Genomic DNA, 16668 nt, shown 5'->3' on the forward strand with positions numbered 1-16668 from the left:
GGAGCCTCTACCCACTAGATACCAGTAGATCTTCTGTTAGTAGGTCTTGACAGCCAAAATTGCTAAATGTCTTCAGGGTGACAAAAATCACACCTAATTGAGAACCACTGACCTAGGGCACAGTTTTTCAGGTAGGATCAGGTTTGGTATGTGTTCAAAAGAAGTTCATACTGAGTAAGGAGGAGAGGGGCAGGAGATGTGGTTATAAAGGTAGGTGAAGTTCCCACCAGGCAAGGACTTTTACGCTAGGGGAAAGAATTCTGACTTTACTTTAGGCTGCCTCTTACTAGGCTGTTGTTGTTGTTCAATAGTCACTGAGATTTTCTCCTTCTTGATTTTTCAAGACCTCTTCACCCTCAAGCTTTTCCAGCCTCTCCTCAAGTCTCACATTATCCAAGTTCTCTAGGCCTCCCTCATCTGTCCTATCCTGCTTTCTCTTATAGGTTCCTGGGGTTTGGCACTTTGGTTGCACGGACCTTTCTCTTTCTTGGTGTCTTTTCCCTGAAACACAGTTGTCTTGCCATTCCTGGAAGAAATGTTATTCAGGCTTTACGAGCCAGTTCAAATATCTGCCTCTCCAAGTTGTCTTCCTCAACTCCTTTCTGCAGACAATACCGTAGCATATATGGTAGTGCTTTTTGTTCTTCACATCTGAATCAAGTTCTTCTCACTCACTGCAGCTTCCCAAAGGGTATGAGCCAAATCTCAGTCATCTTTTATTCTCCATTAACTACCAGTGCCTGACATGTATATAGGTTTGTTTCTCCACCAAAATCTATGTTACTGTTTTGAACCTTCTTCCAAATATAAGAATACTACCTAAGAAAAATTCTTCCTGTCTTTCCATCATCATTGAGAGATGCATTCTTCAATTTTTTCTTTAGTAAATATTGACTGGCACATTTTACATAAATAAAATGTACAGAATCTTGGCAGTACACACACAGACACACACATACACATACATGTATTCACTCAAAGTTAGCTACTTAGAAAATATATCTTTAAAATTATAGTTGTTATAGGCCATTCTTCTGAAAGAGTTATATCGGTTGGATCTAAATCAAGGTTTCAAAAGTAACAAATGTGAGGACCCAATTGTTAAGGGAGCTCAGTATACTCCGGTTGTGACTAATACACTTAAAACTTCTCTCACATCACACTACAAGCACCAGGACCTGTCCCACCCTGCAAGGATTAGGATCCAATGATTTGGAGTAAATAGATCAAGGAGTTTATAACCCACAGGTCTTAAAAAATTTCCTCTCACAAATGCATTATTTTAATAAATGTCTTCAAAGTCAATGGTGCTGATTTTATGATGTGTACTCATACGGTCAAAGAGAAAGCAGCAGTAAAACCTGCCAGTTGATGAGTCAAATTGTAAGCAATGTGCTGCTTTGTAAACTTGGCTGAGTGAAAGCAAAATGTTGGACTAACAAAAATGATGATTATAATAAGATCAACTCCTGCATTTAGATTTGATCCAAATCAGAACAAGATTCTAAGCTAAGCTGGCACTGTGTTTTGCGCACAGTAGGCATTTAATAAATATTTACCAAGTGCATGAGTATGTTTTGCCACTCACCTGTTTTCTTAATATTAAACATCTGATACATTTAGTTATAGCCTTTTCACATGATTGAACTTTGTCAAAGACAACAAATCTATAAACAGCAGTCTGAATTAATTCTAGGGGGAAAAAATGCAGCCCAAGTGTGTGGTGAGCTTAGCCTTGCAATGAAACCAGTAAAGACATTTCTCAATCCCCCTCTCCTTCATTCTTCTGCTTTAAGATACTGTGTGAACCAAGAACTCACATGGACAAGGCAGAGCTGGATGTGAACCCCTCTTCTGGAGTGTTTGCCAATGGAACAAGAGTCCAAAGGAACCAGAACATTGTTCTCTTAGCTACTACTTATTACTGGCATCATCATAACATAATATTTATTGCAACTGACCCCATGACTACCAGAGAGGTCATTTTTCACAATGATTCCAGCTGCCCTTTTTATCCCCCCCCCCCCCCCCCCCCCCGCCCCCAACAACTGATAAGTTTACCTAAGACAAGGAGGTGGTTCCACTGGGCCTATTTTTGTATTACCAACCATGGAAGCATATAATTTAAGATTAAAGTTAAGTCAGGAAATTCCCTGTATCAATCCCTTAAAATAGTAACAGTGGGCTGGAAGAAGTGGCTTCCTGTTTTCTTTTGTTTTCATATTTCTCCTAACCTTACCAGTCGTTTGAGTTGGGTACATTCAGTCAAGTAACAGGACACACGTGTGAAAACAGCCTAGCTATCAAAGGTTTCCAAAAGCTTTTAGAAAATTATCACCCTTCCAGAAGGATTATCCAGTGTCCAGATCCAATGTATGTTCTGAACAAAGCAAATGAAACACACTACTGTAGGCTTTAAGAGCATGTATTAGAAACAGTATTTCCTGCAGCCCTAGCTAGTGATAACATTACGTACTTAACTTTTGGTAATAATCCAAATAAGCATTATCTTTAAAGCTGCTTTTACTTAAATCACCTTTGCCCTTCCTTCTTCGTTGTTTTCATCGTCCCCTTCCAATTAGACCCCAAGACGGAAGCCGACCGTGGCCTAAACTGGCCACCACCATATCTCCCAGCCCAGACCTCTTCTAAAACCTTGCCAATCCCATCAAGATAATGGCGTCCGCGTCCTCTTCCAGGTTAGCCTTTGTGACCGCCTCAGCCAATAACGCAAGTGACGCTGTGCGACTTACGATGGAACTGAAAACGCAATCCTTCTAGGAACGCTCGCTCTCGGAACGCAGCCACCGTGTGGTAAGGCAGCAAAGCCCTCAGCGACGACCAGGGCAGCGTGCGCACTGAGCCCCAGCCACCGGCGGAAGCCTCTCCTCCGGGAAACGCAACAACAAGTAGCAAGATGGCGACCACCGACCGGAGCCGCGGCTCGCGCTCCACAAGGCGCGCCTGAGAGGCCTGCGCAGGCGGAAGGCCAAGCGGCAGAAGGCGGCCCCTGAGGAGATGGAGCCGCACCTCAGGGAGTAGCAGGGACAACTCAGGGAGGAGCGCCACCAGGAACACTGAAGACGCTGACAGAGAGAGTCGCAGGAGGCCGACGAACTGCGCTGTGGAGATGGTGGAGACAGCAGGCGCCATGTGCCCCTCCCCCCAACCACACAGTCACCGGCTGCTCGGACTCCCCCCGCCTGACCTAGGGCCCCGGGCGTCCACCAAAGGGGAGAAGCCGACCAGAGCCTGAGGGGGCAGTCCACCACCCCCTGCTCTCCGAGCCCATGTCGTCTCGCGCCTCCCTGCACGAACACAGCCGCCCCCAAGTCCAGGGCAAACCTGCCAGCCCCGCGGAGCCCTCCTGAAGCCCCCGGCATGCGTCCCAAACGCCAGACCCGGCCACGTCGCCGGCCGCCAATGACAGGCCGGGCACAGGACCGACCGAGAGGGGCCAACGCCGGCAGGACTCAGCGCGCTGACCCCGTCACCCGGCCTCCATCGAGAGGATGACCCCACCGCCCAAGGCTGGGATACCAGGAACTCTCTGGCCTGGGACTTGAACCCCTGAAGCAGCAGGCACTGAGAGCTGGCCTTCCTGCGGAGGAGCCTTCTGAGCCAAGACTGGCACGTCTTCCCAAATGTATACCCCACTCGGCCCTCGTCAGATTTATGAAACTAAAAACAAAAGAAAACAAAAAAAAAACCTCTAAGCTTCAGCCCTTGCTAAGCCTCAAAGTTGACAGCCAACCCCAATCTGACAGACGTGAGTAACCCATCTTAAAAGTACATCTTTCAGACTAGAGCCATCTCACTGATACCACATGGTGCAGATAGGCCATTCCCGCGGAGCCTAAATGGCAGATTTATAAGCCACTGTTATAAGCAAATCACTGTTGCTTTTTTGAGGCCACTAAATTTGGGGGGGGGGGGGTTGTTGCCCAACAATAGATAACTTGATACATCCTGCCTCCTGTCTGTATAATCTGTTATCCTTCTACTCCTTATCACCTGGGTCCTAAATTCAGATTCTCATCACTTGCCTAGAGTATTGCAATAGCTGACTCCTTTCCTTCCCTCCAGTCTCTCCCTGGTTGACTTTTCATTTCCACAATTCTCTATCTTGCTAACTTACATCTTGTTTATATTACTTCCCCAAAACACAGAAAAGAATTTGAACCGTGATCTGAGAAGTTCTCGGTATCTTTCTGCGGTTCTCAATTCTGGCTGTCCATCAGAATTACCAACGGAATTTTTTAAACCAATGCTTGAGCCTCAACTCAGAGAGTCCTATTTAACTGGTATAAACTGGAAACTAGCCCACCGTTGGTATTTTCTTAAAGGTCTCCACATATTCTAAATGGCAGTCAAAATGAGAACCACTGAAGCCATCCTGGGCAGAAAAGAAGATGCAGGGATAGGTAGGACGAGAACATGGCCAGCACCAATATTCAAGGTATCGGTAAAGGATGGAGATGAAGACTGATCCAGAGTTTCAGAGTAAGAGGAAAAGCAGGGGATTGAAATATGAAGAAAAGTAAATGATTGGGAGTAGAAATAGAAATGTTAGGAGGACATTGAAGATAGTTCAGAATGTTCATGAATTCCTTATGTTGTTTTATTATAATAGGACGATTAATACAGTTGTGATAGGCAAAGGTAACTCCCCAGTTGAAACAAAACTTACCGATATTCAATAGGACATGATTTCATTTCACATTTTAGCATATTCCCCAATCCTATCATAATTCATGGATTTGTTCAAGAAACATGTATTGAATGCCTACTATTTGCCACACATTTTTCTAGGGATATAACAGTGCACAACACAAGTGTCTTTGCCCTTAAGGAGCTTACATTCAAGTTGGGTGTAGCAGGCAGTTAAAAAATAAACAAGAGTATAATATGTCAAAGATTGGTAAATGATATAAAGAAAAATAAGGGAAAGGGGAAAAGGAACACTAGGGCAGATGGAATGGGGGGAGTATTTTTTTAAGAGGTCAGAAAAAGCTTCACCAGTAAAGTTTCCTTGAGCGGAGACCAGAAAGAAATGAAGGAGCCAGTCATGTGAATGGGTGCCTGTGGAAGTGGTACAAGAACAAAGAGCGAGTGAGAACATCGTTGAGGTTTGTAGGGCACAGCAAGGAAGTTCGTGTGGCCAGTAGAAGATGAAGTCTAAGAGATAAGAGGGGCAAAGAGAAGGGCTTTCAGGAGTGAGGAGGAAAAATTGTGACTGGCAGCAGTTCTTCATCTTAGAGTAGTACCTTAGAATCACCCTACCCTTGCCCAGTCTGCACCCTTGGAAATTCTGCTGGAATTTATCTAGGATGAACCAGACAGCAGCAGTTTTTAAATGCCCCCAGTTTATTCAGAACCATTGCTGTAATGATTTAAATGGATTATAGGCCACTGTATTCTATGGATTTGCTCTGAGAGAGATAGAAATTCTGAAGGATTCTAATGAGAGAAGAGGCAAAATCAGTATTTTAACTAGTTCATTCCAGTTGCTCTGTGGAGAATAGACTTTACAGGGCAAGGACCAGTTTAGACCACCTATCTGTTTTTAACATTGTCCATAATGAACATGTGTAGCTTTTGTATTAATAATAGAAATCTCTCATTAAAAAAAAAATTTTTTTTAAACAGATTGAGAGCTAACTGGGTGATTGGTATTAAGGAGGGCACTTGTTATGATGAGCACTGGGCATTGTATGTAAGTGATGAATCACTAAATTCTACTCCTGAAACCAATATTACACTGTATATTAATGAACTAGAATTTAAGTCAATACTCAAAAAAAGCATATCTTTTAATGAGAAACAGAGCATTATATTCTCTATTATTCATCTATTCTTCCAGATGTGTTTCTCAAAGAAAGATTTTCATCATGACAACAGATTGTGTATTATTTTGCCATAGCTACCATAATAAAGCACCACAAATTGGGTGGCTTAAAATTCCCAAATCCAGGTGTCAGCAGGACTATGCTTCTCTGGGACACTGGGTAGATTCCTTCCTTGCCTCTTCCTAGCTTCTGGTGGTGGGCTGCAATCCTTGGCATCCCTTGGCTTCCAGCTGCATCAGTCCAATCTCTGCCTCTGCCATCAAAAGGCCATCATCACATCATCTTCCCTGTGCCTTTGTCCAAATTTTGCTTTTATAAGGATACAAGTTGTATTGAATTAGAGCCCATCCTAATCACTTCATCTTAATTTGGTTAAATCTACAAACACCCTATTTCCAAATAACATCACATTCCTAGGTATTGGAGTTTAGGACTTCAACATATTTTTGGGGGGGACACAATTCAACACATGCAGATGGATTCTCATTAAATTTTTAATAATTAATAGTAGAATTGGAATCGTGTACCAGTTTCTCTATCAAGACAAAATTCTACAAAGGAAAAAAAAATAGAGCTATTTCCAAAAGTTGATAAAATTCTTGAATAAAGGATGACTGCCCTGAAAAGGAAAGTGTATGATATGTTTTTTGATTCTCTAACTTTTGTACTCCAGCAGTCGTTTCTCAGAGAAATGACTGAAAACGTATGAAAAGATTTGGTTGTTTCTGGTGGCTTTCAATCATGGAACATAAATTTTCAGTGCTTTGGTGGGTTGATAGTTAGGGCTGGATCCTTCAGCCTTTATGGCCATATAGCTGCTCCAATTTATGGAAATTAGAGAATCACCCACACCTTTCAAATTGTTTTCACAGTTCCAGAGTAGTGGGAATTAGAATCTTAATTAACATTAATCTGAGAGGGTGCTTAAAACCAGTCTAACCTGCTGAACAACTTCATTTTACCCACTGAAGTCTTTTGTTTTCAGCATTAGAATGAAAATTGTTAGGCTGACAGATGAACTTTATAGGGTGGCTGAACTTTGTTGAATGCTGGCTTTGAGAGCCAACAACAAGCTTCATGAAGAAAAATTCAAGCAACACATAATGCTTAGCCTCAAGATACCCGGAGGCAAAGCAAATCCTTATCAAAAAGCCACTGGTGACGCAAGTAACCAGGTTGAGCTGAAATTAATGTGTTGGCACACATGCTGTACAAGGAAAATAAGTGAGCATTCTCTCACAGGACAGAGAGCAAAAGATGATGAAGAACAAACACCTACTTCTCGATATATTATCAAACATCATGTTTGGAATTACTCTAAAAGTACACACTGTGAAGTATAAACTGTGTTTGACCCATCTATTATCTGGAAGTGAAATAACTCCAAATTCATTTATTTCCACTAATCAGCTGCTACACATTTTTCTCCAGCTTCTACCATCTGCTTTTAATTACCAAAACAGTTTGCAATCCAAATTTAAATGATAAAAAGTTAATTATCACAGGCTTTCAGCATACAGGTGTAATCAATAAGAAAAGAAATAAGCAGATTTATTCAGTTTCAAAGAGAAACTTACATGAATCCAGAACATTGCCAAAATTACCTTATTTCTTGGACATTTTGAGAGTTCATAAACGAAATCCACCCTGTGGATTTTTGATTCTCTAACTTTTGTACTATAAACAGCTATAAAGTAAATTTGGATTAACAATACTAACAAATAGTGTTATTTTGGGAAGGATGGTTGAAATAAAGTTAAAAAGACCCAAACAGATTTCATGGAGAAAAGTATGACTATGAAGAAAAATAGCACTCTCTCCAACAGCAACAATTAAAACTGAACATCTGAAGTTAAATAGCATAAATGTTTCGACACCTGGTAAGTTTACCTTTATGTCATATTTACATAAGTTTTTTTAAATTTTTTTTGGAAAAGAAAACCAAATGCCTAGTTTTCCTTTTCAAACAACAGAAAATCAAGGTAAGAAAGAGAAATGAAATTAAGGTTGCTGAGTGTCTACCGTGTATTCGTATGTCACAAATTCAGTCTTGCAAACAATCCTATGGAGATTATTTCTCCCACTTTAATGATAAGAAAACTGAGCCTCAGAGATAAATTTAAGTTGAAAGTCAAACTTAGGGCACTCTGTAATTGATGGGTACCTTCCACTGCCTGATTAACACGTGATGAACAGCAAAAAACTTGATAAAAGAAAGTTTTGCTGTATTTTTTGAAGGACCCCACTGGATTGACAAGTGTTAGTGTTCAAAAAAAATAAACAGTTCATTTTCCAGTACTACATCTCATCAAGGCTCGAGTCCAAACAATTACATATATAAATTTATTTATGTATTTATTCATTTATACTTACATATAAGGTATATACTATTATTTTGATTATAATATATACTTTTATATGTATATTACAAAACATGACAATAATTTATTTAACATTCTGGTGTTTTTCAAGCTTAGCAATGAGCTATATAACTCTTAAGGATACATTTTGGAGAAGACAAAAGAATTGAAAAGTAAAAGAATAGAGGAACCCAGATGAAATGGAAATGAGAGAAGGCTGAAGTGGGTTGTCAAAAGGGAGGTATGGAAAAGAAGATGAAAGTAATCAAAGGAAAGGCACAGAGAGAAATGAGAGATGTGACATGCCATATGGCAAAAGACTTTCGAGAAAGAGAAAGAATGCTTACAGAGATATTTTAGGAAGACTTTGTTGTGATGTCAAATAAAATCCTTTCCTTGGTCTCCCTATGACATCATCAGTAAAAGCCCTTACTTGTAAAAGCAGTACTGCAGACCACCTCCGCCAATACGCAAATGCCAAGATTTTTTCCCTCTCAAGAGCCAACCAGGGGTTGGTTATTTGGCCAAGCATAACATCCCAAAGTGACAGCAGTAGTTGCTGCTTAGCCTCTCACCACAGCCACCATGCAGAGAAGCTTCTGTAAGACAGCCAAAATCCCCTTAGGATTCTCAGTAGGGGAGGCATCAGTTGGAACCCAGAGATGGATCCACTAGAGGTGGCAGATCACTAACACTATCTTATTTACCTGTAATGTGAGAAGGTTTGTTGACTTGAGGAAGAATTTCTACGTACCTGAATAGGATGCACCCCTCTCCACCTTTCTGATACACATCCTTGAAAGGTATATGTAAAATGAACCAGAGGATAACAAAACTTTCCTCAGTCTCACCTACTTTCTTGTCCCTGAGACATGCCCATTACAGCAGTTTATTAAGAAACTTAGATGCTAGGAGAGACAGGAGAAGAGAAGAGGGGGAGAAACAAGCATGCATTGCCTGGTATCATTCTTGTTCATGGAACCTGGCCCTATCCCCTCCAACATGATTGAATGTTGTCCTTTGGTTGGTTACACATTGGGTCAAACACATAGAGGTACCCAATTAGAAGTATGATAGGACTTCTGGCATTTACTAAGTCAACCAACAACTTGAGTGGGACCTTGGAATTCTCTTAACTTGTCAGGAACTTAGGGTCTCATGTCCTTTACCCTGAAATTTGGGTTAAGTAATATCAACATTAATCTCAGATGTTGAATTCAGGGAATAAACAGAGGTAGGCTGAACTAGCTGGGATGAAATAACCAGGGAAAGACTGGTGAAACTAAAGTTATGAAATTTTTTTGTTTAATGAAGGAAAGGGAAGTGGCTGCCTCCCTACTCTCCCATTCTTAGGATATCTCCTTAAAACATAATAGGCCCAGGAAGAGGCCTAACCTTTCGATTTTAAAATGTAAGGTCACAGGCCTTCTGACCTTTGGAATTGTAAACACCTAGCTCCAAAATGAACACAGGAGTCTTTAAGGAGGTAGCAATCACATATACATCATTCATCTCTTGAGGAGATAAGAGAAGTTAACTGTTCTTTTTTCTACTTTTCTGTGTTAATTGATGTGAAATTCTGTCTGGACTTTGTAGTCACTTTCATACTACCTTAAATGCAAATCTGTTAGTAGTTTTCCATTAATAAGTTGTGCCTTCTCTGTGTTCTATATTGATGCAAAGGAGACTTCTGTTGTCGGTGGCTGCCAGGAAACAGTAATACATGCACGCAGAAGGCAAAAAAAGACAGATAACTTACTGGGATGAGGCTGAACAGTTGGGTAGCTGGTGGTATCATTTAATGTGAACAGCCACAAAAGAAGGGGCAGTTCTTTCACAGAGAGCAGAACTTCAGTATTGGAGGAGTGCTTAACTACCAAACTTTTATCTCTTATTTCAGTCTCTTCTAGCACATCTTGAATTTCTCCACATCCAATCAATCAGAAGACCCGATTTTTCATCCTTTCAAAATCTCTTTGAAATCCACCTGATTCTCTCCATTCACAGAGCCATTACATCAGACCATGTGGCCATTACCTCTCCCCTAGCAAATTTAATCACTTTCAATTTTGCTGCCTCTCAAACCACTTCTCCACACAGCTATGAGTCATATTTCTAAAACACAATATCTCTGCTTAAAACCGTGGTATATAAAGATCTCTTTCTTCTTGCTTCTGCTTACTCCACCAGCTTGATTTCTCATGACTCCAAAACTCTTTGCCCATTTCTTCAATGTGTGGTCCCACCATAGTAAATTCCTCAATGTTACTTGACAGCCTTACTCTGGTCTCTAGGGTTTTGCATAGGCTAATTTCTTAAGACCATTCACAGCCATCCCTTCCTTTAGTCACCATCCTCCAAACACTACTCTCTGCTCTTCATTTAGGAGTCAACTAGAATAGATCACCTCCCTCTGAATTTCTTGTCTGACCCTTTCAAGGTATCCCTAATTTCCCCTATAGCACTCTGCTTTGACCTAATCTACTGTTTGTCATAGTATACTGTATTTGGCAATTCATACTGTCTTTTATATTATAAAGTCTTTGAAAGAATTCTTAATAAGTATTTAGTAATCAAGTCAACAGGTTATTGTTCAGGAGTAGGGTTGGTTTGCATACCAGCTTGAACCAGTGCTTTAAATGAGTTACAAGAACCCAACTACATTTCAGTCTTGACTCTGTTTCCTTGCATCTTGACTTCACTGTCAACTGCTTCTGGTGTCACACATGACTGACAACAGCTGAAGGTCTATGTTCTCTTCAGCCCAGTGGGAAAGAGTACCTTTCTCTCCCTGAAGTCACAGCAAAATTCTTAATGAATGACATTAGTTTTGACTGGGACACATGCCCACTGCTGAAGCAATCACTCTGGCCAAGGAAGCTAAGGTGCTCTAACTGGGCTTGAATAACATGCTCATACTCGGAGCCAGAGATGGAATTCACACTAAGAGAGCCACATGGAGTATAGGGGTGGTTCTTGAGAAAATAATAGAGATACTCGTAACAAAAGAAAAAATTAATGCAAACTGGGAAACAAAAACAAAACAAAACTTTCCACTACAGTAAATAAATTACATGGCTGTGTAAATCAATATATTCAGTGGCAGGTTAAGAAATTATAGCTTAAGAAGAAAATCCAGCTACAGATGCTTGAAATCTCATTTATATGATGATTTAGCTAACCTTTCCCTCTAAGGTAGATTTCTTTGGGAGCTAAATTAAATCCATTTAAGTTTTTAGTTTTCTGCATAATAATGGAAACTTATTTCTGAGTTGCATGCTACACATTCCAAAAAGATTTATGATTATGTAGATTTTCACTTAACCTTTAGTTTGAATATGACATTTTAAATTTGATGATTGGATTTCCTCAATAAGTTGGAAACATGGAAAAAGTTTGTGGAGGAATGACTAATTCTGGGTAATAAAGGCAAGAAATAGCACTTTTACTGTAATTCTAATTCTTTTTTTTAATTTTTTTAAGTTTACTTATTTTGAGAGAAACAGAGCACACAAGCAGGGGAGGGGCAGAGAGAGAGAGAGAGAGAGAGAGAGAGAGAGAGAGAGAGAGAGAGAGATCCCAAGCAGGCTCTAAATGGCCAGCACAGAGCCTGATGTGGGGCTTGAACTCACAAACTGTGAGATGGTAACCTGGGCTGAAGTCAAGAGCCAGATGTTTAACCAACTTAGCCACCCAGGTGCCCCTGTAATTGCAATTCTTAATGATTAGTAATAATATAAACATACATACATAGTTTATTATGTGTGATTCAACTGGGAGATTCAATTGTACTAAAAAGTTAGGTAACATGACAGACCAGGGCAAGAAGGGTAGAAAGAGCTAATTTATATTCAGCAAAAGGTTTCCAGTTATTTAACAACTAAGAAAAGCTTTAAACACACTTTTCCCCCCTCTGAAAATTTTAGTACAACTTGGCTGCTCAGAGAAAAATCAGCTTCTCACAACACCTTTTTGTGATGAGAGCAAGCTGCCAAGAAAGCTCCCACCTGATAGAAACAAGTCTGAGGAATGTCTATCTTGAATCAGGTGTTATAATTAGTTTTGACACCACTTTCACAGTAAGACTCCTTAATCCTCCTGAAATTTTATAGAGGGATAAACCAAGCACCTCCTATATTATTTACAGTATTCCAGTGGTGTCTTTAATCTCTCCTGTTCATACTTCAGGAGATATTTGAGTTAGAGACATGTGGACTGCCCTAGAAGTATCAGAAGATTTTTTTCATGCTTAGAATAAATGCTTTCCTAAATAGAAAGACTCTGTTCACAGTTTATAAGGCCGTATGATAAAAGAGATTCTGTTCCCAGAGGCAGCATGATAAATCAGAAAAAGCACTGAATTTGGAAGTCACATGCTTTTAGCAGAAGTTCGCAATCTTTGCCTTAAAGTTTTTGTGACCTTTAAGAGTTTCCTCATCTCCACTGGGGAGAAAAAGTATCTTGTATCTGACAGTTATTATGTGAATCAAAAGGAAACCAATAACATATGCAAAAGAGGTCTACAAACTACACAATCATACAATCTCAGCCTCAATACTTCCCTATGAGGAAATACTTGAAAATCATAGGAACTGAATATATTACAGTGGAGTCCAGACAGATTTGTGATATGTATATATACATATGTATAACTGCTAAATTGCAGTGCAGTGATAGCTAACATTGATTAAGCACTATTTATATGCAAGGTACTTTGCAAGGCTTCTCCTTCCAAATCTGGCTACAATCCCATGAGTTGGCTAATATTGTTATTTCTATCTTATAGAAAAACCAAGGCCAAAAAAAGATTAAATAACTTCCATAACTCCACACAACTAGAAACTGTGGTCCTTTGACTCAACATAGGCCAATTTATTCAAAGTCAATATTCTTAGCTCTACATAACTTCTCTATCCATATAGGTCTATGTGATGGAAGACATGGTCCTGGTATACTCCCTAGTAAAAATAATGTAATTGATTCATGATAAAGAAGCATCATCAACTCATGGGAAAGTAGTTGATCATTTAATAAAGAATTTCAGGAAAATCAACTTCTTTTGGTTTTATCATAACCTCATAACACCAGAATATTTAAAAGCTGAAATAAGCCAATCACTTTTTAAAGCCTTTTAAATAAGCCTTTTAAAGCTTTTGTTTTAAGTCTTTAAGTCTTAAGCCTTTTTAAGGGTGAATAATATTCCATCATATGTACATATCACATTTTGTATATCCATTCATCTGTTAATGGATAGTTGAATTGTATCCACTTTTTGGCTATTGTCAAAAATGCTGCATGAACACTGGTGTACAAATATCTTTGTGAGTTCCTGCTTTAAATTCTTTTGAGGTATATACCCGGAACTGGAACTTCTGAATAATATGGTAATTCTATTTTTAATTTCCTGAGGAACCTCCCTACTGTTTTTCATAAAGGCTGTACCATTTTACATTCCCAACCAACAATGCACAAGAGTTCTGATTTCTCCACATCCTCACCAATAATTACTAATTTTTGTATTTTTATAATAACATCCTTGAATTTTATAGGTTGTTTTATAATACACATGTATTTTTTTCAACTTCCAGGAGTAAATACCTTCAAACACTATAAAAGAAAATCAAGAATGACACAGTGAGATCTTGTTGAATATGAAAAGGTGGAATTTCATGTCCCTAATTATTGAATTAGTGTCTTTATCTTGAGACTTCCTTATAATGAAAATTGTCAGAAAGCCTTTCTTCTTCCTATATTCTGCATCTCACTTGAGGAGATTGCCCCACTATTAATTGATATACAGCCTCACCTTGATCCTTTCCATTATCCCTTATATCTATTTGATAACTAAGTGTCCTTACATATATTTCCAAAGTCATTTTTCTCTTCTTCATCACCACTGTCATTGCCTTGGTATGGCCCTGATCAATTCTAGTCTGATTTAGAGCATTTTCTTCTTCTCTCTCTGTCCCTCCAATATTATTATTCAAAGAGGCAAATATAATTATACCATTGCTTTGCCTCTTGCGCCACCAATATCTTCAGCTAAACTTCTCAAACATAGGGTACTTTGTCACATTTGTATGAAGCATAAAAATCATTCTAAAATGTTGATTTTCTTAAATGAGAAAGCACTTAAATAATAATTTACATATTACAATAAGCACAACTGTATTATGTAATTTTCCTAAATTTTAAGCAAAACCATAGGCTTCAAAAGTTTTTCCCACATTAGGACTTTGGACTATGTGAACTACAGTGCCACAACATCAGAGTTTATTTCTCTCTCTGTCTATAAGGGTACACTGAAGGGGAACCTTGAGAAATACTGATTCACAGGATAAAATATAATCTCCTTAGCATGTCATCTGATGTTCCCTGTGAATTGTCACTTGCCTATATCTCTAGACTCACTTCTTTCACCTTCCTCCATATTGATGCCTTATGTTTCAGAAATGCCATATCATTTGTGGTTTTCAGAACATCACTCTACCATTTCATATGCTATTCTTCTCTCCTAGAAGTTTCCCCATCCCATCCCCCTATCCAAGCTGTTCTATATGGTGAACTCCATTTCCACCTTTGTATATCTACCCAAATACTTCTTTGAAGCCTCCCTAACAATCTCCTCTACCCTCTTCTCCTTCACGGTGTTACCTAATCTGTCTCTCACCTTAATATGTAAATATTTTGAGAGACCCTATGATTAAAGGCATAGTTTCTAAAGATAGTCTACATGGATTTGAATCCCAGTACCATTTTCTACCTGTGCGACTTTAAGCAAGTTAACTGACTTTGCTGCACCCAGATGTTCTCTGTAAAATAGGGCCAATACTAGTGCTTACCTTATGGGGTTGTTGTTAGGCATTTATAGAATAATATATGTACAGGACTTAGAAGACCTCCTGGAAAACAATCAGCATTCACAAAATGTCACCTACTTTTGTCTTAATCATTTTAGCATCCTCACGACCTGCCACAGAGTAGGGGCTTGGAAAATGTTTATTGGAGCAAATTAAATTTCCTTCTTACTAAATACATGCTTTTGGCCTTCAGTTGCTTCTCTTTGGCCAAAAGAAAAGCATTCTTTTTTAAAAAACTGAAAGAAATCTTGGTGACTGAGAAACCCCAAATGTGCTGCTCACATCCCTGGTGTCTCAAATTATTTTGTGTACCCTGCCCTAGAATTGGCCGTGGTGGTAACATGTCACAACAGCTAAATTGAGAAAGGAAAGAAATAAAAACACTGATGGTTTGAGAGGGAGTTCATTTTCCCTTCTGCTATCAGAAAGTGGTCCAAACCTCCACACAGGACATGAAAAGCAAACCTATACTTGGAGACCCATCTTTCAGAGTTATGAAAACCCATTAGATATTTGTTGAAAGGAAAACGTTTGTGCATTTGGACGCTAACTCCACGTAGAGGGAGAAGACTGCCAGAATGCTTGTATAATTGCCTGGACTGCTAAGGGTTTTGTGCAGGGTCTTGAGACTGGTGATAGATGAGCCTAAAAGGACTGCTTTAAATAAACCAAACGTCTTGGATTAGTGTCACTGGACTTAGAGCCCCCTGGGAAAGGCCTGTCTCCCGTGATTTCCAGTATACTCCACTTCCAACGAGCTGGAAATGCCACAAGAAAACTGCTGTTCTCACGGTATTTTTGCCTTTTCCATTTCTAGTTTTAGCTAAGAAAAAAAAATGGCATGTGTACATGATAGAAAAATCAGAGCATCCAAATGTTTGATCTTTAAACTAAATAGAATTCACCGTGAGTTTCAAATAAATTCAAATAAAATAACTTTGGGCACGTTCTCATAAATTTCATTTAGGCGGATATATGCCTACAAGTAAGCCAGATTTATTAAACATTGACTATCCTGAAATTGTATTCCATATACATTGATTGAAGGCAAAGTGGCAGAATAACTAAAATTGGTTAATGTCTCTGAATTTTTGTTTAGGGATACTTACTTAAACTACTTCCAAAAATGTGCTATAAATAGGTAAGCATATTTAAGTAAATATTTGGGTGTTTCTCTATAAGAGATTGACTTTTGTCTATTTACAAATTCGTAGAAGGGTTTAATTCCATGTTTTAAATTATGCTTCAGTAAAATGCAGCAAATATTTGAGTCACTAACTATGTGCCAGGCAGAGTGCTAATAGCTGGGGACCTACTTAAGGGCACATTGACATATACTAGTTGTTTTTAAATATGTGCAGTTACGAATACTGGGGCACCTGGGTGGCTCAGTTGGTTAAGCATCTGACTTTGGCTCAGATCGTGATCTCACAATTCGTGAATTTGAGCCCTACATCGGGCTCTGTGCTGACAGCTCAGAGCCTGGAGCCTGCTTTGGATTCTGTCTCCCTCTCTCTCTGCCCCCCCCCCCACTTGTGCTCTGTTTCCTCTCAAAAATAAATAAACAGTAAAAAAGTAAAATAAAATATAATAAAATAA

The 16668-nt window shown here is 39.2% G+C and overlaps 1 long non-coding RNA gene across 1 annotated transcript in view; it reads left to right on the forward strand.

The window, feature by feature from the left end:
• The first annotated feature begins 3509 nt into the window (after positions 1-3509).
• The window catches only part of LOC131494432 (uncharacterized), a 77359-nt gene continuing 64200 nt past the window's right edge, over positions 3510-16668 (forward strand). Inside the window, exon 1 of the long non-coding RNA XR_009253401.1 lies at positions 3510-3769. This is a non-coding gene — a long non-coding RNA (uncharacterized LOC131494432). The remainder of the gene's footprint in view (positions 3770-16668) is intronic.

Source organism: Neofelis nebulosa, chromosome 14, assembly GCF_028018385.1.
Source record: "Neofelis nebulosa isolate mNeoNeb1 chromosome 14, mNeoNeb1.pri, whole genome shotgun sequence".
Classification (NCBI taxonomy): Eukaryota; Metazoa; Chordata; class Mammalia; order Carnivora; family Felidae; genus Neofelis; species Neofelis nebulosa.